This window comes from Symphalangus syndactylus, chromosome 7 (assembly GCF_028878055.3).
Source record: "Symphalangus syndactylus isolate Jambi chromosome 7, NHGRI_mSymSyn1-v2.1_pri, whole genome shotgun sequence".
Lineage (NCBI taxonomy): Eukaryota > Metazoa > Chordata > Mammalia > Primates > Hylobatidae > Symphalangus > Symphalangus syndactylus.
In genome coordinates this window covers 72,292,606-72,314,761 of record NC_072429.2, presented here as the reverse complement: position 1 = coordinate 72,314,761, position 22,156 = coordinate 72,292,606, and the positions used below count along the sequence as shown (strand labels likewise).

The window sequence follows — 22,156 nt, the reverse complement described above, 5'->3', positions numbered from 1 at the left end:
GCAATGATGCAATCTTCGCTCACTGCAACCTCCGCCTCCCAGGTTCAAGCAATTCTCCTGCCTCAGCCTCCTGAGTAGTCGGGACTACAGGCCTGCGCCATCACACCTAGCTAATTTTTGTATTTTTACTAGAGACGGGGTTTCACCATGTGGGCCTGACTGGCCTCGAACTCCTTGCCTCAAGTGATCTGCCCGCCTCAGCCTCCCAAAGTGCTGAGATTACAGGCATGAGCCACTGCACCTGGCCTTTCTTTCTTTGTTTTTGAGACAGAGTGTTGCTGTCATCCAGGCTGGAGTGCAATGGCAAAATCATGGCACACTGCAGCCTCCAACTGCTGAGCTTAGGCAATACCCCTGCCTTGGCCTCCTAAAGTGCCTGGCCTTATACTGACATTTTTGAAGAGCCCAAGCCAACTGTGTTACAGAATCTCTCACAATCTGAGTTTGACTGATTTTTCCTTCGTGATTGATTCAGGTTAAAACTTTAGTCAAAGAATACTAAATAAGCAATGCTGTATACTATCCCATCAAGAGGTACATAATATCAGTCCTATCATTAGCAATGCTAAGTTTGATCACTTGGGTCATGTTCTATTTGCCAGATCTCTCTATTAATAAAGATATGTTTCTGGCTTTGAAATTTCTATTAGTATCTATTAATAGATATTAACATATCTATTAATAAAGATATGTTTCTGGCTTTAAAATGTATGAGTGATCAGAGAGTTGATACTTTGATACTTTGTGACTATTTTGTTCTTCAACAACATTTTATCTAATGGTATTAGTGTCCATTGATGATCTTTGTACTTCATCGGAGTTTGCACAATGGTAATTTTCTAATTCTATAATTGTTTCTTCATTTATTAGCTACGTTCTTCTGTAAAAAAGAACTTTCCCCTCTCCTCTTTCTTTTGGATTAGTGCTATGATTTACAATTTTTTATAAATCAGTGTTTTATAATCCATTACCATTTTTTTCTTTCTTTTTTGAGATGGAGTCTCGCCCTATCACCCAGGGTGGAGTAAATGGCGCGATCTTGGCTCACTGCAACCTCCGCCTTCCGGGTTCAAGCGATTCTCCTGCCTCAGCCTCCTGAGTAGCTGGGATTACAGGCACCCGCCACCAGGCTCGGCTAATTTTTTTGTATCTTTAGTAGAGACAGGGTTTCATCATGTTGGCCAGGCTGCTCTCGAACTCCTGACCTCAGGTGATCCGCCCACCTCGGCCTCCCAAAGTGCTGAGATTACAGCGTGAGCCACTGCGCCCGGCAATCCATTACCATTATTATTGCTTTGAATATCCAAAGCGTCTCAATATGTCCAATGGGAATCCCTTGAAGAGGGATCATGGGTCCTTTTTATATGTCCTCGTCATTTTGCGAGCAATTTCCTACTTTCTGGCACAGAAACTATCAAGTAGTTTCTCCTGAGGGTAGGCCCTGTTAAAAAAGAACAGAATTGACTGGGCATGGTGGCTCACGTGTGTAAGCCATGCAAGACTCTGTCTTCCCTCCCCCCACAAAAAAAGAAAAAAAATGACTGTTTGTTCAAGCTTACTTTTGTGTCTTTCAGGAATGTTTTAACATTTTCCTTATATAGGTTTTCACATTTCTCATTAAGTATATGTTCAAGTATTTTTTCTTGTTTGTTGCTGTGTACATGCATCTGTCTCTTTCATTATATCATTTGACTAGTTTTTTTTCAATATTTTATATTGCAGTTAATGCACATAACACAAAATTTACCATCTTAACCATTTTTAATTGTATAGTTCTGTGGTATTAAGTATATTCATATTGTGCAACCATCACCACTCTGTATCTCCAGAACTCTTTAAATCTTGTGAAACTGAAACAATATTCCCATTAAACAATAACTCTCTATTTCCCACTCCTCCTAGCCCCTGAAAACCATCATTCTACTTTTTATCTTAATTTGTGATTTTTACCATTCTAAGTACTTTATTTAAGTGTAGTCACAGTAAGTCGACTGTCACTTAATGACAAGGATACATTCTGAGATATGTATAGTTAGGCAATTTGTTGTGTGAATATCATAGAGTGTACTTACACAAACCTAGATGGTCTAGCCTACTATACACCTAGGTTATATTGTACAGCCTATTGCACCTAGGCTAGAAACCTATATAGCACGTTACTGTACTGAATACTGTAGGCAATTATAACACAATAGTAGGTGTCTGTGTATCTGAATCTATCTAACCATAGAAAAGGTGCAGTGCAAATGTGCTATAAAAGATTTTTAAAAAATTGGCTGGGCACGGTGGCTCATGCCTGTAATCCCAGAACTTTGGGAGGCCAAGGCGGATGGATCACCTGAGGTCAGGAGTTTGAGACAAGCCTGGCCAACAAGATGAAACCCCGTCTCTACTAAAAAAATACAAAAAATTAGCCAGGCATGATGGTGGGCGCCTGTAATCCCAGCTACTCGGGAGGCTGAGTCAGGAGAATCGCTTGAACCCGGCAGGCAGGGTTGCAGTGAGCCCAGACTGCGCCATTGCACTCCAGCCTGAGTGACAGGAGTGAAACTCTGTCTCAAAAAACAGACAAACAAAAACCAGGGCTTGGTGCGGTGTCTCACACCTGTCATCTCAGCACTTTGAGGGCCCAAGGTCAGAGGATTGCTTGAGCCCAGGTGTTTGAGACCAGCCTGGGCAACAGAGCGAATCTCTACAAACAAATGAACAAAAAATTTACAAGAAAAAAATAAAATGAAATGAAAGACTGCAGCTTAAAAAAAAAAAAAAAAAAAAAAAAAGATGGCCTGGCACAGTAGCTCATGCCTGTAATCCCAGCACTTTGGGAGGCTGAGGGAGGCGGAGCACTTGTGGTCATGAGTTTGAGACCAGCCTGGCCAACATAGAGAAACCCCGTTTCTACTAAAAATACAAAAATTAGCCAGCCATGGTGGTACACGCCTGTAGTCCCAGCTATTCGGGAGGCTGAGGCACGAGAATCACTTGAACCTGGGAGGAGAAGTTTGCAGTGAGCCAAGATTGTGCCACTGCCCTGCAGCCTGGGTGACAGAGCAAGACTCTGGCTCAAAGAAAAAGAAGACGATCAACAATTCTTGGAATCAGTGTGAAGTACTCACTTGAGCTCTTTGAGCTCCCTGCTTCCATAGCTCACCTTTTCTGCCCGGTGAATCTTCTCCCAGGCCAAACCTTCCTTTTTTAGTAGAGGTACTTTGACTTCATTCCGGATTTGTTTTGGATATGAGGCAGCCTTAACATAGAACCTTACATTTCTCCTGGGATGATTAAAGACTTTTTGTGTTTTCTGGCAAATCCATTCTGGTATAAAGACAAAAGTTGGCTGGGCATGGTGGCACACGCCTGTAATCCCAGCACTTTGGGAGGCCGAGGCAGGTGGATCACTTGAGGTTGGGAGTTCAAGACCAGCCTGGCCAACATGGTGAAACCCCATCTCTACTAAAAATACAAAAATTAGCCAGGTGTGACGGTGCATGCTTCTAATCCCAACTACACAGGAGGCTGAGGCAGGAGAATCGCTTAAGCCCAGGAGGCAGAGATTGCAGTGAGCTGAGATGGCACCACTGTGCTTTAGACTGGGTGACAGAGTGAGACTCTGTCACAAACAAACAAAACAAAACAAAACAAAACAAAAAACAGACAAAAGTTCTTCTTATCTGAATACTCTGTTTACAGAATTTACATTCTGTCTGTGACACATGTCTTTTCTGGTAAATTTATTTTTGTTTCTACCTGCACATCTGATTTAATATTTTGATCTGCATGCCTGGGTTACATTTTTTGTGAGCACTCCGATTTTGGTTTCATTTTGGTTTATGTGTACCTCTAAATTATTTCTTTTTCCTTCCTTGTTTCTAATAATCTCCCAAAAGCAAAAACAAACATTCTCAATGGTGGATGCAGTATGGCTAATTAAAAATAACTAGGATGATTGCCACCATCTAAAACATTGGTCCAAACTTCTGACATTCTCTAAAAGGATTTATAGGATTTTCTTTGCTCTTGAGAACTTATAAGAAATAGGAAGGGATTTTCAAACATTAAGGCATGCTAGGTTTTCTGAGACTCCAGCTTGCTATATTACAGCTCATTCTCATGCACATTTTAAAACTGATGGGTAGGCCAGGCACAGTAATCCCAGCACTTTGGAAGGCCGAGGCGGGTGGATCACGAGGGCAGGAGTTCAAGAACAGCCTGACCAACATGGTGAAGCCCCGTCTCTACTAAAACAAAACAAAACAAAAATTAGCCAGGCATGGTGGCACGCGTCTATAATCCCAGCTACTCAGAAGGCTGAGGCAGGAGAATCACTTGAACCTGGGAGGCGGAGGTTGCAGTGAGCCAAGATGGCACCACTGCACTCCAGCCTGGGCGACAGAGCAAGACTCTGTCTCAAAAACAAACAAACAAACAAAACAAAAAAAAACAAAAACTGATGGGTAAATTACATCAGTGAAAATTCAGAGCTCATATGATCATTATTTGAATGCTCTAAAGTCCTGCAACTATAGAGTTGGGCCTTCAAAGTTCTCTGTCTCTTTATTTCTTTATTTTTTTCTGCCTACTTTGAATCAGCTGACTCTTCCTCAGGTGTTGAGGTGAAACTCACTGCTTATGGCATTCTAGCCAAGTTTTTTTTTTTTTTTTTGAGACGGAGTCTTGCTCAGTCTCCCAGGCTGGAGTGCAGTGGCACAATCTCGGCTCAGTGCAACCTTCCCCTCCCGGGTTCAAGTGATTCTCCCGCCTCAGCCTCCCGTGTAGCTGGAATTACAAGCATGCGCCACCACGCTTGACTAATTTTTATATTTTTAGTAGAGATGGGGTTTCACCATGTTGCCCAGGCTGGTATTGTACTCCTGACCTCAAGAGACCCGCCTGCCTTGGCCTCTCAAAGTGCTGGGATTACAGGCGTGAGCCACTGTGCCCGAACACATTTTTTTTTTTTTTTTGGAGATGTAGTCTCACTCTGTCACTCAGGCTGGAGTGCAGTGGCATGATCATAGCTCACTGCAGCCTTGACCTCCCAGGCGCAAGCAATCCTCTCACCTCAGCTCCCAAGTAGCCAGGACTACAGGCATGTGCTACCACACCCAGCTAATTTCTGGTTTTTGGTTTTTGTTTGGTTTGGTGGAGTGGCATCTCCCTCATGTTGCCCAGGCTGGTCTTGAACTCCAAGCCTCAAGCAATCCATTCACCTTCTCTTCCCAAAGTGATGGAATTACAGACATGAGCCACCATGCCTGGCTTAAAAGTCTTAAAGTGCTTTGAAATTAATGGCTTTATAAATTACAACAACTCCATGACAGCCGACAACCAGGAGACTGCTTGAAAATGTAAAAGTAGGTTTGCCTGACTAACAATTGCTTAGGGTAATAGAACAGTTAATTGAAGGATTGATATCCTAAAAAAAAGGAACTAGATAAATATTTATGAAAGTTAGAATCTTAGATTAAACAGGTTGAAATCTTGAGTTCAGAGCAATAATAATAAATCTCTGTCCAGCATAAACATTGTTTTGTCTGCCACACAGAGGCTAAAACAAGCAAAAGCCAATGGAAAAAAACTGCTAAAATGTTTCCCTGCCTGCATTGACTAGTCAAGCAAGCCAGACCAGTAAACAAAAGACAGATTTGTTACGAATTCAAGACCACTTGGAGATTTTGTTTTTCTTACACAATTCAGCCAGTTTCAACTAAAATGTAAACATTTAAATAACCCTAAACTTATTTGAAACTGTAAAAAGAGTAAAAAGTGTTTGTTTTTAATTGAAACTTCTATGGGAACTGTTTTGCCCAAAATTTTGGTTCACAACCTTCATTAGATTACCTTTCAGGTCAAATAAAAACTTAGCCACGTGAACAGGTCCCATTTTGTCAAAAAGTAATTTGGATCCAACTGTCTTTTTTAAACTCGTGTTTGTTTTACTATCTTATGACTAAAATTCTAAAATGAAAGCTGTAAGTGTTAGGTAACAGGGGTACCTTAATGGCGCTGGTTCTGGGTTCTTCTCCCCTCCTTGACCGGGCACTGTCTGAACCCGCCAAAGGAGGGCCAATCAGAAAGAAGCATCTCCTGCCTTCCCTTGGGCCCGCCCCACGTAGGCCCAAGGGATATAAAACCCAGCACACCAGCAGCTCACTCCTCTCCTCTCCTCTCCTCTCCTCTCCTCTCCTCTCCTCTCCTCCCCTCCCCTCCCCTCCCCTCCCCTCCCCTCCCCTCCCCTCCCCTCCCCTCCCCTCCCCTCCCCTCCCCTCCCCTCTCTCTCCTCTCCTCCCCTCCTCTCTTCTCTTCTCTTCCTTCTCTGCTCGATACCTCCAATAAAGATCTCTTGACCGCGACCGGTGTAGTCTGATCCTTGCCTGGCCTCTTTCAATAAGATCCTTGTGTGTGTATATGTGTTTAGGTATGTTTATGTACATGCATATGTATTATGTTATATGTTGTGTTTACATGGTGAAATATGGCATTATCAACCAAAGTTCCCTTAAGAAATTCTATTCAGATTGGCTTAGATAAATGAGCATTCATGTAACATATATAATAATTAACTCAATGCCTTTTAGTTAATGTGACTTAAGTAAATTTTGACAAAGAAGCTGATTTTAAATTTGGTAGTAGAATAAAAATAAAAATGTCTTCAGAATTTTCAGTGTACATTTTTGCCTGGATTTACTGGTTAGACAGTTTTATATTTGTGCCACTAGATGTTTTAACTGTAAGGGTTTGTCACAAAGGTTATCAAACTATAAATTCAACCTAAAAACAGAATAGTCTTATTCAATATTGTTGGTATAATGAAAATAACTGTATCAGGCCGGGTGTGGTGGCTCACGCCTATAATCCCAGCACTTTGGGAGGCCGAGGCGGACGGATCACCTGAGGTTAGGAGTTCGGGACCAGCCTGACCAACATGGAGAAACCCCATCTCTACTAAAAATACAAAATTAGCTGGGCGTGATGGCGCATTCCAGTAATCCCAGCTACTCGGGAGGCTGAGTCAGGAGAATCACTTGAACCGGGGAGGCGGAGGTTACAGTGAGCCGAGATCATGCCATTGCACGCCAGCATAGGCAATAAGGGCAAAACTCTGTCTCAAAAAAGAAAAGAAAAGAACTGTATCTTCTGAGTTGTAGACAAAATACCTATATATTTAAATTTAAGGTTCTTAGGTGAACGCCTGATGGTCACACTCTATAAAAATGGTTAACAGGGAAACAACTTGAAAAGATGACTAGTTTCATCTAATGTATCAGTTTTCCTAACTAATCTAGGTATAATTGTTATAACAATTACAAATAGATTAATTAGGTAAATGTAAATGAGATAAATGTTAATAAATAAAGTTTCCATGTAACTTGAAATCTTTTTTTTTTTTTTTTTGAGACAGAGTCTCGCTCTGTCACCCAGGCTGGAGTGCAGTGGCGCAATCTCGGCTCACTGCAAGCTCTGCCTCCCAGGTTCACGCCATTCTCCTGCCTCAGCCTCTCCATGTAGCTGGGACTACAGGCGCTCGCCACCACGCCTGGCTAATTTTTTGTATTTTTAGTGGAGATGGGGTTTCACTGTGGTCTCGATCTCCTGACCTCGTGCTCTGCCCACCTCGGCCTCCCAAAGTGCTGGGATTACAAGCGTGAGCCACCGTGCCCGGCCTGAAATCTTAATGTTATGTTAAATTAAGTGATAGGTACTCATAAATATCCAGATCATTTCCAAGTTTTGGGGTTCAAGCAATCCTCCTACTTAGCCTCCTGAGTAGCTGGGACTAAGGCATGTGCGACCACGCCTGGCTAATTTTTTAATTTTTTGTAAAGATGGGATCTCATTTTGTTATCCAGGCTGGTCTTAAACTCCTGGCTTTAAGCAATCCTCCCACCTTGTCCTCCCACAGTGCTGGGATTATAGGAATGAGCCATTATTCCCAGCTGGGAAACATGTTTCTAAAAATTATGAAATGGTGGCTCACGCCTGTAATCCCAGCGCTTTGGGAAGCTGAAGTGGGCAGATCACCTGGGTCAGGAGTTCGAGATTAGCCTGGCCAACATAGTGACACCCCATCTCTACTAAAAATACAAAAAAAAAAAAAAAAATTAGCCGGGCATGGTGGCGCATGCTTGTAATCTCAGCTATTTGGGAGGCTGAGACAGGAGAATCACTTGAACCCGGGAGGCAGAAGCTGCAGTGAGCCGAGATCACACCACTGCACTTCAGCCTGGGTTGCAAGAGCGAAACTCTGTCTCAAATAAATACATAAATAAATAAAAACAAAAATTATGAAATGGTTCTTATCCATGAAATACTGATATGTGACAGATGAAAATCTCTTGCTAGAAAAAAAAAAAAAAACAGATAGCTGGCATGGTGGCAGGCACCTGTAATCTCAGCTACTTGGGAGGCTGAGGCAGGACAATTGCTTGAATCCAGGAGGCAGAGGTTGCAGTGAGCTAAGATTATGCCACTGCACTCCAGCCTGGGTGACAGAGTGAGACTCCATCTAAAAAAAAAAAAAATTATTGCTAGAAACTGAGGTTACTGAGAATTAAAAATTCATATATGTATATATGTGTGTGTATTATAGATACAGATAGATAGATATAATTCTGTATATAAAGCATACCAAAAAAAATCAGATTTTTTTTTTTTTTTTAGTCAAAATCTCTTTCTGTCACCCAGGCTGGAGTCCAGTGGCACAATCTTGGCTCACTGCAACCTCCACCTCTCAGGTTCAGATGATTCTCCTGCCTCAGCTTCCTGAATAGCTGGGACTACAGGTGCCTGCCACCATGCCTGGCTAATTTTGTATGTTTAGTAGACACAGGGTTTCATCACGTTGGCCAGGCTGGTCTTGAACTCCTGACCTCTAGCGATCCACCTGCCTCAGCCTCCTAAAGTGGGATTACAGGCATGAGCCACTGCACCTGGCCAGATGTGTTTTTAATTATACAACTTATAAGAAAGGCATTAAAAATAATAATAAAATTTTAAAAAGAAAGGCATTAAAAACTGTTTTTTGTTGTTGTTGTTGTTTCTTGAGATGAAGTCTTGCTTTGTCGCCCAGACTGGAGTAGACTCGTGTGATCACAGCTCACTGCAACTTCTGCCTCCTAGGTCCAGGAGCTTCTCCTGCCTCAGCCTCCTGAGTAGCTGGGATTACAGGCACCTGCCACCATGCCAAGCTAGTTTTTGTATTTTTTGTACAGACAGGGTTTTGCTATGTTGCCCAGGCTGATCTCGAACCCCTGACCTCAAGTGATCCACCTGCCTTGGCCTCCCAAAATGCTGGGATTACAGGCATGAGCCACCACACCCAGCCAAAACTGTGTTCTTTATTGAGAAAACTAATACTCTTTTCAAATCAGAGTTTATTTAAAAGTTGTTTCAAAATATGTACTTAGGAAAGGAATAGAAACAAGATAGAAAGCAGTTAAGTAGGAGGGAAATGTAAAGAAAGTGATAGGTAGGAAAAAGTATTTTGGGCAAGGAAGGTTAAAAAGAAAAGAGGATAATTTTGCATGAGAAAGAATCTTATGTGGTCAGTTTTTGTCCTAAAGTAAAATGACTAGTTATTTAGAAAAGAGGAAGTATTGGAAAAAGCAGAAATTCTAAGCATGTCATTTAAGGTCTGTGCAGGTTGTAAAAGATCACAACTAATGGATTTATGAAAGAAATTTTGTGTGTAATCAAGTTGACTACAGTAAGAAGGGAATTATTTGTCTTTTAAAGATTGAACTGTAATACTAAAAATACACTGGGCCAGGCATGGTGGCTCACACCTGTAATCCCAGCACTTTGGGAAGGTGAGGTAGGTAGATCACCTGAGGTCGGGAGTTTGAGACCAGCCTGACCAACATGGAGAAACCCCATCACTACTAAGAATACAAAATTAGCCAGGCTCAGTGGCACATGCCTGTAATCCCAGCTACTCGGGAGGCAGAGGCAGGAGAATCGCTTGAACCCGGGAGGTGGAGGTTGCGGTGAGCAGAGATCATCCCATTGCACTCCAGCCTGGGCAACAAAAGCAAAACTCTGTCTCACACACACGCACACACACACACACACACAAAAACACTGATACAACTAAAAATGTGGTCTCCTATGTTAGAACAATAAGCTTTTCTTGATATACTGATCTGCTGTTAGTAAAATTTGCAAGAGGCTTTGATTTTTAATTCTCTGCACATTTTTTCTGTTTTACATTTACATTTAATTTTCTTAATTCAAGGTTTAAAGTGCTGTCTTTTTCATTTAAAATGGTAATTTCCACTTTGGGAGACTGAAGCAGGTGGATCACTTGAGGTTAGGAGTTCGAGACCAGCCTGGCCAACATGGTGAAACCCCATCTCTACTAAAACTACAAAAAATTAGCCAAGCATGGTGGTGGGTGCCTGCAGCTACTCAAGAGGCTGAGGCAGGAGAATCGCTTGAACCTGGGAGGCAGATATTGCAGTGAGCTGAGATTGCACCACTGCACTCCAGCCTGGGTGACAGAGCGAGACTCTGTCTCAAAATAATAATAATAATAATGAAATAGTAATTTCATTTCTTGGGGTAGAGTTTTCCTCTTGGAGTTCCTCAAATTCATACCTCAGAAGTTCAAAGTCTGTGGCATCCTGCTACACAATTTGTAGGTCATGCATCATTGCCATCAGCTCTTCTTTCTCCCCTTCAGAAGCTATATATTTTTGCTCAACTTGGGTAATAACTCTCTTTTAACTCTTTAGTCGGCTCCTGTAACTTTTTTCTCCAGTTCTAACTCTGCTGTTATAACCTGACACTGAAATGTTCTGATGTTCTGTCTTAAAGTCCTAGAAAAGCAATATTTTTCTTCACTGTAAGTTGGTTTGTGTACTCTTGGCTTTTTTCTTTCTTTCTTTCTTTCTTTCTTTCTTTCTTTCTTTCTTTTTTTTTTTTTTTGAGACAGAGTTTCCCTCTTGTCACCCAGACTGGAGTGCAGTGGCGTGATCTCAGCTCATGCAACCTGTGCCTTCCAGTTTCAAGTGATTCTCCTGCCTCAGCCTCCCGAGTACCTGGGATTATAGGTGCCCACCACCACACCTGGCTAATTTTTGTATTTTTAATAGAGACGGGGTTTCACCATGTTGGCCAGGCTGGTCTCGAACTCCTGACCTCATGATCCGCCCACCTTAGCCTGCCAAAGTGTTGGGATTACAGGCGGAGCCACTGCGCCCAGCCCTCTTGGCTTTTTTCGATGTATCTGAATTGTTTCATGTAACCAAGAAATTTCTCATGGTTTTACCAAGAGCCACGTATTCCTCTGCTCAAGATACTTGTTCTTATTTACATTTTTCTTTCTTTCTTTCTTTCTTTTTTTTTTTTTGAGACGGAGTCTCGCCCTGTCACCCAGGCTGAAGTGCAATGGCGAGACCTCGGCCCACTGCAACCTCTGCCTCCCAGGTTCGCACAGTTCTCCTCCCTCAGCCTCCTGAGTAGCTGGAATTACAGGCACCTGCCACCACGCCCAGCTAATTTTTGTATTTTTAGTAAAGATGGGGTTGACCCCATGTTGATCAGGCTGGTCTTGAACTCCTGACCTCAGGTGATCCACCTTCCTCAGCCTCCCAAAATGCTGGGATTACAGGCGCGAGCCACCACACTCGGCCACATTTTTGTATAATATGGTGTATACATATAACGTTGGACACATATGTTCCCTGTGTTTGAATTCAAGTACCTTCTCATCAGGTATGACTTTCAGGTTGTTGCAAGCTCGGATAAATGAGCTTCCATAAGGAGAAGCCTTAAAAAACAAAGATTTTACATTTTGTCAAGATAATTTCCTGTTATATTCATTAGATTTGAGCTTTGAAAGGGTTAAGAATTTTACATCCACGTTATTTTCTGTATCGCTTTTTAAGTCTTTGATATCACTCTGGTTAAATGAATGAGTATTATTTCACAATGGCCTGTGGTCATGTTTTCATCAAGTGTTTTGAAGCTTTTGAATCCACGGCAGACTTCTCTAAGATCAAAATTCTAAAGTTTCTTTTTAATCTAGAGTTAACTTTGGCACATTGCAGTTGAACTCCTGCAGAGCTTTAAAGGCTAGTCCTGCTGTGCCTCCTCGCTGCCCTTGCTCCCTCCCAACCTGCGGCTGCCCCGGCTGCCTGCACCCCCAGCAGCACCATGACAGATCAGGCCTTTGTGACACTGACCACAAATGATGCCTACACCAAAGGTGTCCTGGCCCTGGGGTCATCTCTGAAACAGCACAGAGACTGGTCATACTCACCACCCTGCAGGTCTCAGACTCCATGAGAAAAGTTTTAGAGACAGTCTTTGATGAAGTCATCATGGTAGATGTCTCAGATGGCACAATTCTGCTCATCTAACCTTAATGAAGAGGCCAGAGTTGGGTATCACGCTGACAAAGCTCCTCTGCTGGTTGCTTACACAGTATTCAAAATGTCTATTTATGGAGGCAGATACTCTGGTCCTAGCAAATATTGATGATCTTTTTGAGAGAGAAGAATCGTCAGCAGGACCAGACCCAAGGTGGCCTGACTGCTTCAATTCTGAAGTGTTCGTTTATCAGCCTTCAGTTTAAATATATAATCAGCTGTGGCATCTTGCTTCTGAGCAAGGTAGTTTTGATGGTGGGGATCAAGGCTTACTGAACACATTTTTTTTTCTTTTCTTTTCTTTTGAGACTGAGTCTCGCTCTGTCTCCCAGGCTGCAGTGCAATGGCGCAATCTCAGCTCACTGCAACCTCCACCTCCCAGGTTCAAGCGATTCTTCTGCCTCAGCCTCCCAAGTAGCTAGTATTACAGGCACCTGCCATCATGCCTGGCTAATTTTTGTATTTTCTTTCTTTTTTTTTTTTTTGAGACAGAGTCTCACTCTGTTGCCCAGGCTGGAGTGCAGTGGTGCAATCTTTGCCCACTGCAACCTCCACCCCCTGGGTTCAAGCAATTCTCCTTCCTCAGCCTCCGGAGTAGCTGGGATTACAGGTGCCCGCCACCGCTGTCGGCTAATTTTTGTACTTTTAGTAGAGACAGGGTTTCATCTTCTTGGCCAGGCTGGCCTTGAACTCCTGACCTCATGATCCACCTGCCTCGGCCTCTCAAAGCACTGGTGTGTCTGGAGTTGGTTCCTGCCGGTGGGTTCGTGGTCTTGCTGACTTTAAGAATGAAGCCGCGGACTTTCATGTGAGTGTTACAGCTCTTAAAGATGGCATGGACCCAAAGAGTGAGCAGTAACAAGGTTTATTGTGAAGAGCAAAAGAACAAAGCTTCCACAGCATGGAAGGGGACCTGAGTGGGTTGCCACCACTGGCAAGGGTGGCCAGCTTTTATTCCCTTATTGTCCCCTCCCATGTTCCATTTCTGTCCTATCAGAGTGCCCTCTTTTCAATCCTCCCTGTGACTGGCTACTTTTAGAATCCTGCTGATTGGTGCATTTTACAGAGTGCTGATTGCTGCATTCTACAGAGCACTGATTGGTGCATTTTATAATCCTCTTGTAAGACAGGAAAGTTCCCCAAGTCCCCACTTGACCCAGGAAGTCCAGCTGGCCTCACCTCTCAATCCCCCCTCTAAACAGGATACCTCAACTGCTGTTGGGAATTAGCCAGTGACCGCTCTAGCTACTTCCTGCTAGATAGCAGTGAAGAAGGGGGCCCTACAGTTATAGTGTCCTCCAGAGGGGAACTCTCTAGGCCAGTCAAAGGACCAGTGGGTTGATCTAGGGGTCCTCGGTAGAAGTTGTGAGTTGAGCTCATTTGGGGTTCCATTTGTAAGACCATCTGTAGCTTGAAGGCCTCAATCCTGGAGGAAACAAATTTGACAAAGAGGTTAAAAATACAGGGCCCAAAGGCGAGTAATAGCAAGAAGGCTGTCACGGGACCTAGAAAGGGGAGAAGCCATGTTGCCCAACTCCAGAGGTTGGTATAAGAGTTTGAAAGGCGTTGTCTGATTTCAGAAGCCTTTTCCTGTAAACGCCAGGCAGCATCTCGTACTATCCCTGACCGGTTAGTGTAAAAACAACACTCTTCCCCTAAGAAGGTGCAAAGTCCTCCTTTCTCAGCAGTGAGGAGGTCTAGGCCTTGGCGGTTTTGGAGAGTCACTGCTGCCAAAGAGTCTATTTGGGATTATAGAGTAAGGATAGATTTTGTTATTTCTTGCAAACTGTCTGAGAAATCTTTTGAGAGTGTGTGGTAGTAGGATAATGAAGTAGATAAACCTGCTATTCCAGTTCCTGTAGCAGTGGCCATTCCTAACCCTGTAAGTAGGGGTATTAGTTGTATGGCCCTGCACTGATGGGCTTGAGCCTTGAGGGGCACTGATAGGGTCTGATTTCCTGGGGCAATGTCAATGTTAGGACTTAGGAAGACTAAAGTGCAGGTGCCTGTCCAGTTGGTGGGGAGGCAGATATAGGTTGAAGTTCCACATAAGAGGAATATGCCTTAGCTGGTTGTGTATGTTAAAAAGGTGTGTGAGTTTGTTGTTTTCATTTTCCCGTACTCCTAGAGTACTTGCCAAGGTAGCTCTGGTGAGCAGCTAGAAAGGGGTGTTGGGAGCAAACTGAGTGGCTCCGTGTGTTCTATTTTCCCATTGGAGAAAAAACCATTTTGTATCTACTAGGAACCATTCAAGAGAGTGATTGAAAGAGGGGATAAGAAGACATTCACTAGTGGTGGGGGCGCTGTTGCAGGGGCTCCAGGGGTGGATGGTCATGCAGGGAGTATGTTTGCCATTACAAAACCCAGACTGTTTGTTAAGCAGGGAGGTGGTGATGATTTTGGGGGGACCTGAGAAGTGGACAAGCCATCTGAATGGAGCTGTTTGGATGACTCAGAAGTTACTATGATCAGTTGGGGCTTAAAGTTGTAGGATGTAGTTACATTGATGGGATAGTAGGTGCCCCATTTTATGAGGAGAATTTTGGTTTCTCAACGAGGCCATGGGCAAGACAGTAGGCCATGGGAGATGAGTTTCTTGTGTTAGTTTCCTTAAGTGCCTCTTGAGTGTTTCATTTGCCTTGTCAACCTTCCCTGAGGATTGTGGCCTCCAGATGCAGTGAAAGTGATATTGTATCCCTAGTGCCCTGGAGATTCCTTGAGTTATCATGGCTTTAAAAGCTGGACCATTGTCACTTTGTAAGCTTTGGGGAAGCCCAAATCTAGGAATTATTTCATGAATTAGGACTTTAACCATTTCCTGAGCCTTTCTCTGCATTGCAGAGGAAGGCTTGTATCCAATTTGTAAAGGTATCAACACAGACCAACAAGTATTGAAATCCCCTTGACTTAAGCATATGGGTGAAGTCTAACTGCCAGTCCTCTGCAGGATAGCACCCTATTCTTTGTTTCCCCAGAGGGGCCTTACAATTGACAAAGGGATTATTCCTTTGTCACACCTCACAGGCTTTGACTGCTTGCTGGATGGTCTGAAGGAGATTTGGCCCTATAATTAGGGATTTGGCCCTTTGATGAGTATTCTCAATACCCATATGAAAAGTTTGGTGGAGGGACTTAAGTATTTTCCACTGGCTGGCTTCAGGTATGAGTACCTTTCCCTCTTCTGTCATTAACCACCCAGAGGGGAGAAAACTATGGCCCCATGAAAGTCCCCATTCTGTTTTGGTCAGGGAATACTGCAGCTTAATCTCTTGGAGAGGGTTGTTCCATACCAAGGGTGCTTCCGTAGGTATTTCTAATGGGAGGTTCCGCTTGGCAGCAATTTTGGCCTCAGTGTCTGCCCAACAGTTTCCTTCTGCCTTTTTTCCTTCACCTTTTTGATGGCTTTGGCACTGTAAGATGGCCACCTCCTTGGGTTTTTGCACTGCATGCAATAACTCCATGATTTCCTTGTGGTATTTAATGGGGGTTCCCCCAGAGGTTAGGAACTCCCTTTCTTTCCATATTGCAGCATGGGCATGTAGGATTAGATAAGCATACTTGCTATCTGTATACACATTTATTCTTTTTTTCTTTCCCAGTTCTAAGGCTCGGGTAAGCGCCACTAGTTCTGCTAACTGGGCACTGGTCCCTGGGGGAAAAGGCTTACTTTCAAGTACTGTTACATCACTAACTATGGCATAACCTGCCCTTTGTATCCTATTCTCCACAAATGAACTTCCATCAGTATATAGGTTAAGGTCAGGATTAGCTAAGGGGACTTCTAAGAGATCCTCTCGGACGGCATAAGTCTGGGCTACAATTTGTTGGCGGTCATGCTCGATTGATTCCCCATCCTCTGGGAGAAAAGTGGCAGGGTTGAGGGCCACACACATGCATATTTGAAGCACTGGTCCCTCTAGGAGTAGTGCCTGGTATCTAAGCAGGTGGTTAAACTTCCTTTGGCACCTAGTATGCCATTTACATCATAAGTAGTCCAGATGGTGAGATCCTTTCCTTGTATTATTTTGATAGCCTCTGATACTAAGATGGCCTCCACCACAACTACCCATAAACAGCGAGGCCAGCCTTTTGCTACTACATCAATTTCCTTACTTAGGTATGCCACTGGTTGTGGGGTTGTCCCACCAGTCTGAGTAAGGACTCCAAGAGCTATCCCTGCTCTCTCTGTGATGTATAAAGGAAAGTTTTGTCCTGTGGGAAGGCTTAAGGCTGGAGTTTGTATTAGGGCCTGATTTAAGGTTTTGAAGGCTGTTTCTGCCTCTGGTTCCCATTCTCTTAGATGAGTATTTGCCCTCTGGGTCTCCTTGATTAGAGTATAGAGTGGCCTCGCCATCTCGTTGTATCCAGGGATCCATAGTTGGCAAAAGCCAGTGATTCCAAGGAAGCCCTGCAACTGTTTTAATATCTTAGGGCAAGGATAAGCCAGTATAGGCTGAATTCATTATTTGCTGAGGGCCCTGGTTCCTCTGGCTAAGATTAGGCCTAGATATTTGACTTGTAGGCAGTTCTGGGCCTTTGATTTAGACACCTTGTACCCTTGATTAGCTAGAAAGTTCAAGAGATCTAGAGTAGCCTGCTGGCATGAGGCTTCCAAACTGGTAGCCAAACGTAAATCATCCACATACTGAAGGACCAGAGTGCCTGGACTTCAGAAGTAGCCTAGATCTTGGGCCAGTGCCTGACCAAACAGATGAGAGCTTTCTCTAAACCCTTGAAGCAAGACCGTCCACATAAGTGGGGATGTGTGGTCTGTGGGATCCTCAAGGCAAAGAGAAACTGGGAGTCAGAGTGCAGGGGAATGCAGAAGAAGGCATCCTTGAGGTCCAGAACAGTGAACCATTCTCCTTCCTCTGGTGTTTGAGAGAGTACGATATAGGGGTTGGGTACAGCTGGACATAGAGGAATTACTGCCTCATAGATGAGTCTAAGATCTTGCACTAGTCTCCACTGACCATTCAGTTTTTGTACTCCTAAAATTGGGGTTGCAGGAACTGCTGCGTTTTCTTAGTAAGCCTTGAGCTTTTAAATGAACTGGGCGGGCATTTTTTGCCCTTCCAAATTATCCTCCCAATGCCCAGACTTCAGGGTTGATTCCCTCCTCCAGTAGGGGACAACTAATGGGTAACTTGTCCCCCATATTCATGTAGATAATAGCTCTAGCTTTGGCTAATATGTCCTTCCCTAATAAGGGTGTGGGACTTTCAGGCATAAAAAGAAAGGCATGTGAAAAGAGCAAAGTCTCCCAATTACAACTGAGAAGGTGGAAGAAATACCTGGTTACAGGCTGACCCAGGATTCCTCAGATGGTAACGGACTTTGAGGACAGCTGTCTGGGGCAGGAAATTAACACTGAGAAGGCTGTGACAGTGTCCAAGAGGAAGTCAATTTCCTGGCCCTCAATGGTTAAACTTACCCAGGGCTCAGTGAGGGTGATGACATGAGCTGGCGCTCACCCCAGGCACCTTCAGTCCTGTTGTTGAATAATCTGGTTGGGGGCTTCTGGCCCAGAGAACCCTTGTCCTCTGGGGCAGTATGCCTTCTAGTGATTGCCTTAACATAGTGGACATGGATGAGGGGGTCGCTTGTTTCTCGTTGGAGAATCTTTTTTAAAGTGTCCCTGCAAACCACACTGATAACAAGCCCTACCAGGTGATTGGCCTGCTCCATTTTCTGTCCTGTCTGAACCACCAAGGTTTGTTTGTCTAAGGGCCATGACTAAGGCTGCAGCCTTTCTCTTATGTTGCTTTTCCTTTTCGGCCTGTTCCTTTTGGTCCCTGTTATAGAACGCTGAGGTTGCCAGGTTTAATAATGCCTCCAAATTTTGTTCAGGGCCCAGGGCTAGCTTTTGTAGCTTTTTCCTGATATCTGTGGTTGATTGGGTAATAAACTTATTTTTTAGGATCAATTGACCCTTGAGGGAGTTGGGTGACAGGGGAGTATATTTTCTTAAGGCCTCCCATAGCCGCTCGAGAAAGGCAGTAGGATTTTCTTCCTTTCCCTGAGTTATGGTGGACATCATTGAATAATTCATGGGCTTTTTCCTAATTCTTCTTAGTCCTTCTAGAACACAGGTCAACAGATGTTTGCAAATCCAGTCCCCATGATCTGAGTCAAGGTCCTAGTGGGGATTCATACTGGGGATGGCTTGCTGATCAGTAGGGAATTTGTCCTTTTCTTCGGCTGTCATTCTATCATTTACTTGACTAAGACACCACGTATCTTCAAACTCTCAGGCTGCAGCTAAAGCCGCATTCTTTTCATTAAAGGCCAGGGTTTGATCTAACAGTATCATGATATCTTTCCAAGTGAGGTCAAAGGTTTGCCCTAGACCCTGTAGGACATCTATATACCTATCAGGATCATCTGAAAAATTCCCCAGATCTACCTGGATCTGCTTTAAATCAGAGAGGGAGAAGGGGACGTGTACCTGGGTTGGGCCAAATTCCCCTCCCCCTACAGCTTGAAGGGCACATAACAAATAGCCCAGAGGTTTTTGTGGTCCCTTGGAGATTTCTTTGCTTGTTTCCTTCTGGGTGGGGAGGATTAGAGGAGGCTGATCATTAATAGAAAGGGGACCTGTAGGGAGGCTAGGATGTAGGGGTAAGCTGAGAGGTCCTCCTGTGGGATGTAGATTGCAAGCTTTGTGTAGTTGTGGATTATCCTTCAATGAAAAGAAAGTTTGGACATAAGGTATTTCACTCCTTTTGCTTTCCCTCTTACAGAAAAGGTCAAGCTGCAGGATAGTATTATAATTTATACTTCCTTCAGATGGCCATTTTTCCCCATCAGAGAGAGAATACTGGGGCCAGGCCATAGTGCAGAAAAAAATAAGCCACTTGTTTTTCAGGGTTTATGGGCCAAATTGGTGCCAATGGCTTAGGATGCATTTCAAGGGTGAGCTTCTTGATGCCTGAGTGTTTCCCATCTAAAACAGAAAGAAAAAAACTGGCCGTAGTTTTGGTCTGTTTTTTCCCCTGCCCAAGAACCCACAACAGTCCCTGGACCCTGCTGTTCGGAATAGTTGCGCTCACTGAAGCAGCAGTGGAAACACTTGTTTTCCTCCTACAAAGAGGACCGAGGAAGGTCAGATTTAGTGGCCCTTACCGACACATTCTTGAAAACCTGTACCCTTGCCTTTCCCCTTAGACCACAAGAGGACTGAGAAAGGTCAGATTTAGTGGCCCTTACTGATGCATTCTCAAAAACCTGTTAGAGTCCTAAGTGCTTTTTCCTGTTGCTATTGGGACCTTACCCTTGTCCTATAAAGATGATATGCCTCAAAATGGAGTGGAGGGCCATACCTTGAGGGAGGGAAGGGATCTCCAGGGTTGGAAGGGCGATGCCTTTTGTCCTCACTTATCATATGAATAGGAAGGATATCCCCCCAATTTAGGAGTCTATAATTTCTGAGGCTCCCCATATCCTAGCTTTGGGAATAGCCTTTGTTAGTTCTGCTAGTCTGAGGAGGGATCCTAAAAGGATAGATGGTGTTCCAGATAGTCCCCCCGATGGGGCTCCGGTCAAAAATTATGTGCCCCAGGGTGCCTATTTCTCATTGAACAATTTTGGTTCTTTCTGATTGGTGAGCCCAGGTGCCTAAAGAAGGGAACAGAGTCCCAAAATCTATATTAGAAATCATCCTTATAGAAGAAACTAGGGAGTGGTTTTCAGAAGCAGGACTAGCCTTGGAGAAGAGAGGCAACAGGAAGTTTGTCTGACAGGCGTTAGGACCCAGGAGGCAAAGGTCAGGATAGATAGGCGAGTCTCACTTGGGTGATGTAACTTTGAGAGCTCTGCTCATGGCTGCAGGAACAACCAACTTTTTCTTGGGACCCCAGAGCTGAATGGCTTTCCTCTCTGTTGACCCTCAGCTCAGCCCAGAAGTGCAGGAAAAGTGGAAGCTGGTTCCAGGCAAAGCAATGCTCCTGATTCCGAAGAGTCAGGGGTTGTTGAAAAGCCCTTTCTGAGAAAGCCTGAAACCAATATCTTTAGTCTGGCAGCCGCACTAGTCACTTTTAACTGGCCAACAGGTGCCCAGTGTTTAGCCCCTGAATTCTAAGGAAAAATAGGACAGAATAGCAAGTGAAAGGGGTCCGATGGTACTCACCACATTGCAACATCCCGGACGAGCCCCCAAGATGTGTCCAGAGTTGGCTCCTGCCAGTGGGTTCGTGGTCTCACTGACTTCAAGAATGAAGCCATGGACCTTCGCAGTGAGTGTTACAGCTCTTAAAGATGGCATGGACACAAAGAGTGAGCCGTAGCAAGGTTTATTGTGAAGAGCAAAAGAACAAAGCTTCCACAGTGTGGAAGGGGACCCAAGTGGGTTGCCACTGCTGGCTGGGATGGCCAGCCCTTATTCCTTTATTGTCCCCTCCCATGTTCCATTTCTGTTCTATCAGAGTGCCCTTTTTCCAATCCTCCCTGTGATTGGCTACTTTTAGAATCCTGCTGATCGGTGCATTTACAGAGCACTGACTGGTGTGTTTTACAGAGTGCTGATTGGTGCATTTTACAGAGTGCTCATTGGTGCGTTTTATAGAGCACTGATTGGTGCATTTTACAATCCTCTTGTAAGATCAGAAAGTTCCCCAAGTCCCCACTCGACCCAGGAAGTCCAGCTGGCCTCATCTCTCACTGGGATTACAGGTGTGAGCCACTGTGCCCAGCCAAATTTTGTATTTTTGTAGAGACTGGGTTTCATCATGTTGGCCAGGCTGGTCTTGAACTTCTGACCTCAAGTGATCCACCCGCCTTGGCCTCCCAAAGTGCTGGGATTACAGGCATGAGCCACCGCACCCAGCCTGAACACATTTTTTAGCAGCTAGGCAACAACAGATATCAGAAAACACTTGCCATTTATTTATAACCTAAGCAGCATCTCTATATACTCCCATCTCCCAGCATTTAAAGTGTTTAGTGTAAGTGCCAAAGTTGTGCATTTCCTGGGACAAGTCAAACCATGGAATTATATATATGATCCCAAAACAAAAAGTGTCAAAAGTGATTCCCATGATCCCAACATAACTTATCCAGAGTTTCTCATCCTGTGGTGGAACATCTTTACCAGCAATGTTTTACCTCTGCTTCAACAATTTGGCCTTGTCAAAGACACCTGCTCATACGTAAATGTAGAAGAGTCTCTGGAGCCATATCACATCTGTCCCTTGGCGAGATCCCAACTATGGCACAGCCTTTTGTATCCTTGGAAGAACGGAAGGAGCAGTGGGAACAGGGCCAGGCTGATTATATGGGAGCAGATTCCTTTGACAACATAAAGACAAAAGTTGACACCTACCTCCAGTAGAAACACTGCATTTTCCTGTGGATGCATCCACTTCACAGCCTTGTTTCAAATACTAAGTATCTAGAGCTGGGCTGAGAAAAGTCTGTTACAGTTGGCAGAGGTTTTCACAAAAATTTATCAGATGAGAGGTTTTTGTAGGACAACAGGCGAGAACTGGGCAAAAGTTGTGAAGCAGCAATTCTGTTATATGGACAATGTTCTGCTTTTTAAACCTATTTAACTCATTTCAGAAATTCTCACTTTTGTTGACTGCCAACATACAAGGTAAGGGAAACTTAATATTAAGCTGTTAAGATGACTATATCAATTCTTAAAATCTGCAGAGCCTGGTTCCAAATCGGTCACTCCCTTTGGAAGCAGACATGGCATCTGTCCCTTGCTTGCTTGCTGGTTGTACCTACTTTTCATTAGACCTGCATTTTAGAATTGTCCAGTGCTGCCAGAGTCAGTAATTGTA

At 44.0% G+C, this 22,156-nt stretch overlaps 1 pseudogene; it reads left to right on the top strand.

Annotated features, from left to right (window-relative positions):
• The first annotated feature begins 12,119 nt into the window (after positions 1–12,119).
• On the top strand, positions 12,120–21,730 carry LOC129486507 (glycogenin-1-like; annotated as a pseudogene).
• The last annotated feature ends 426 nt before the right edge of the window (positions 21,731–22,156 follow it).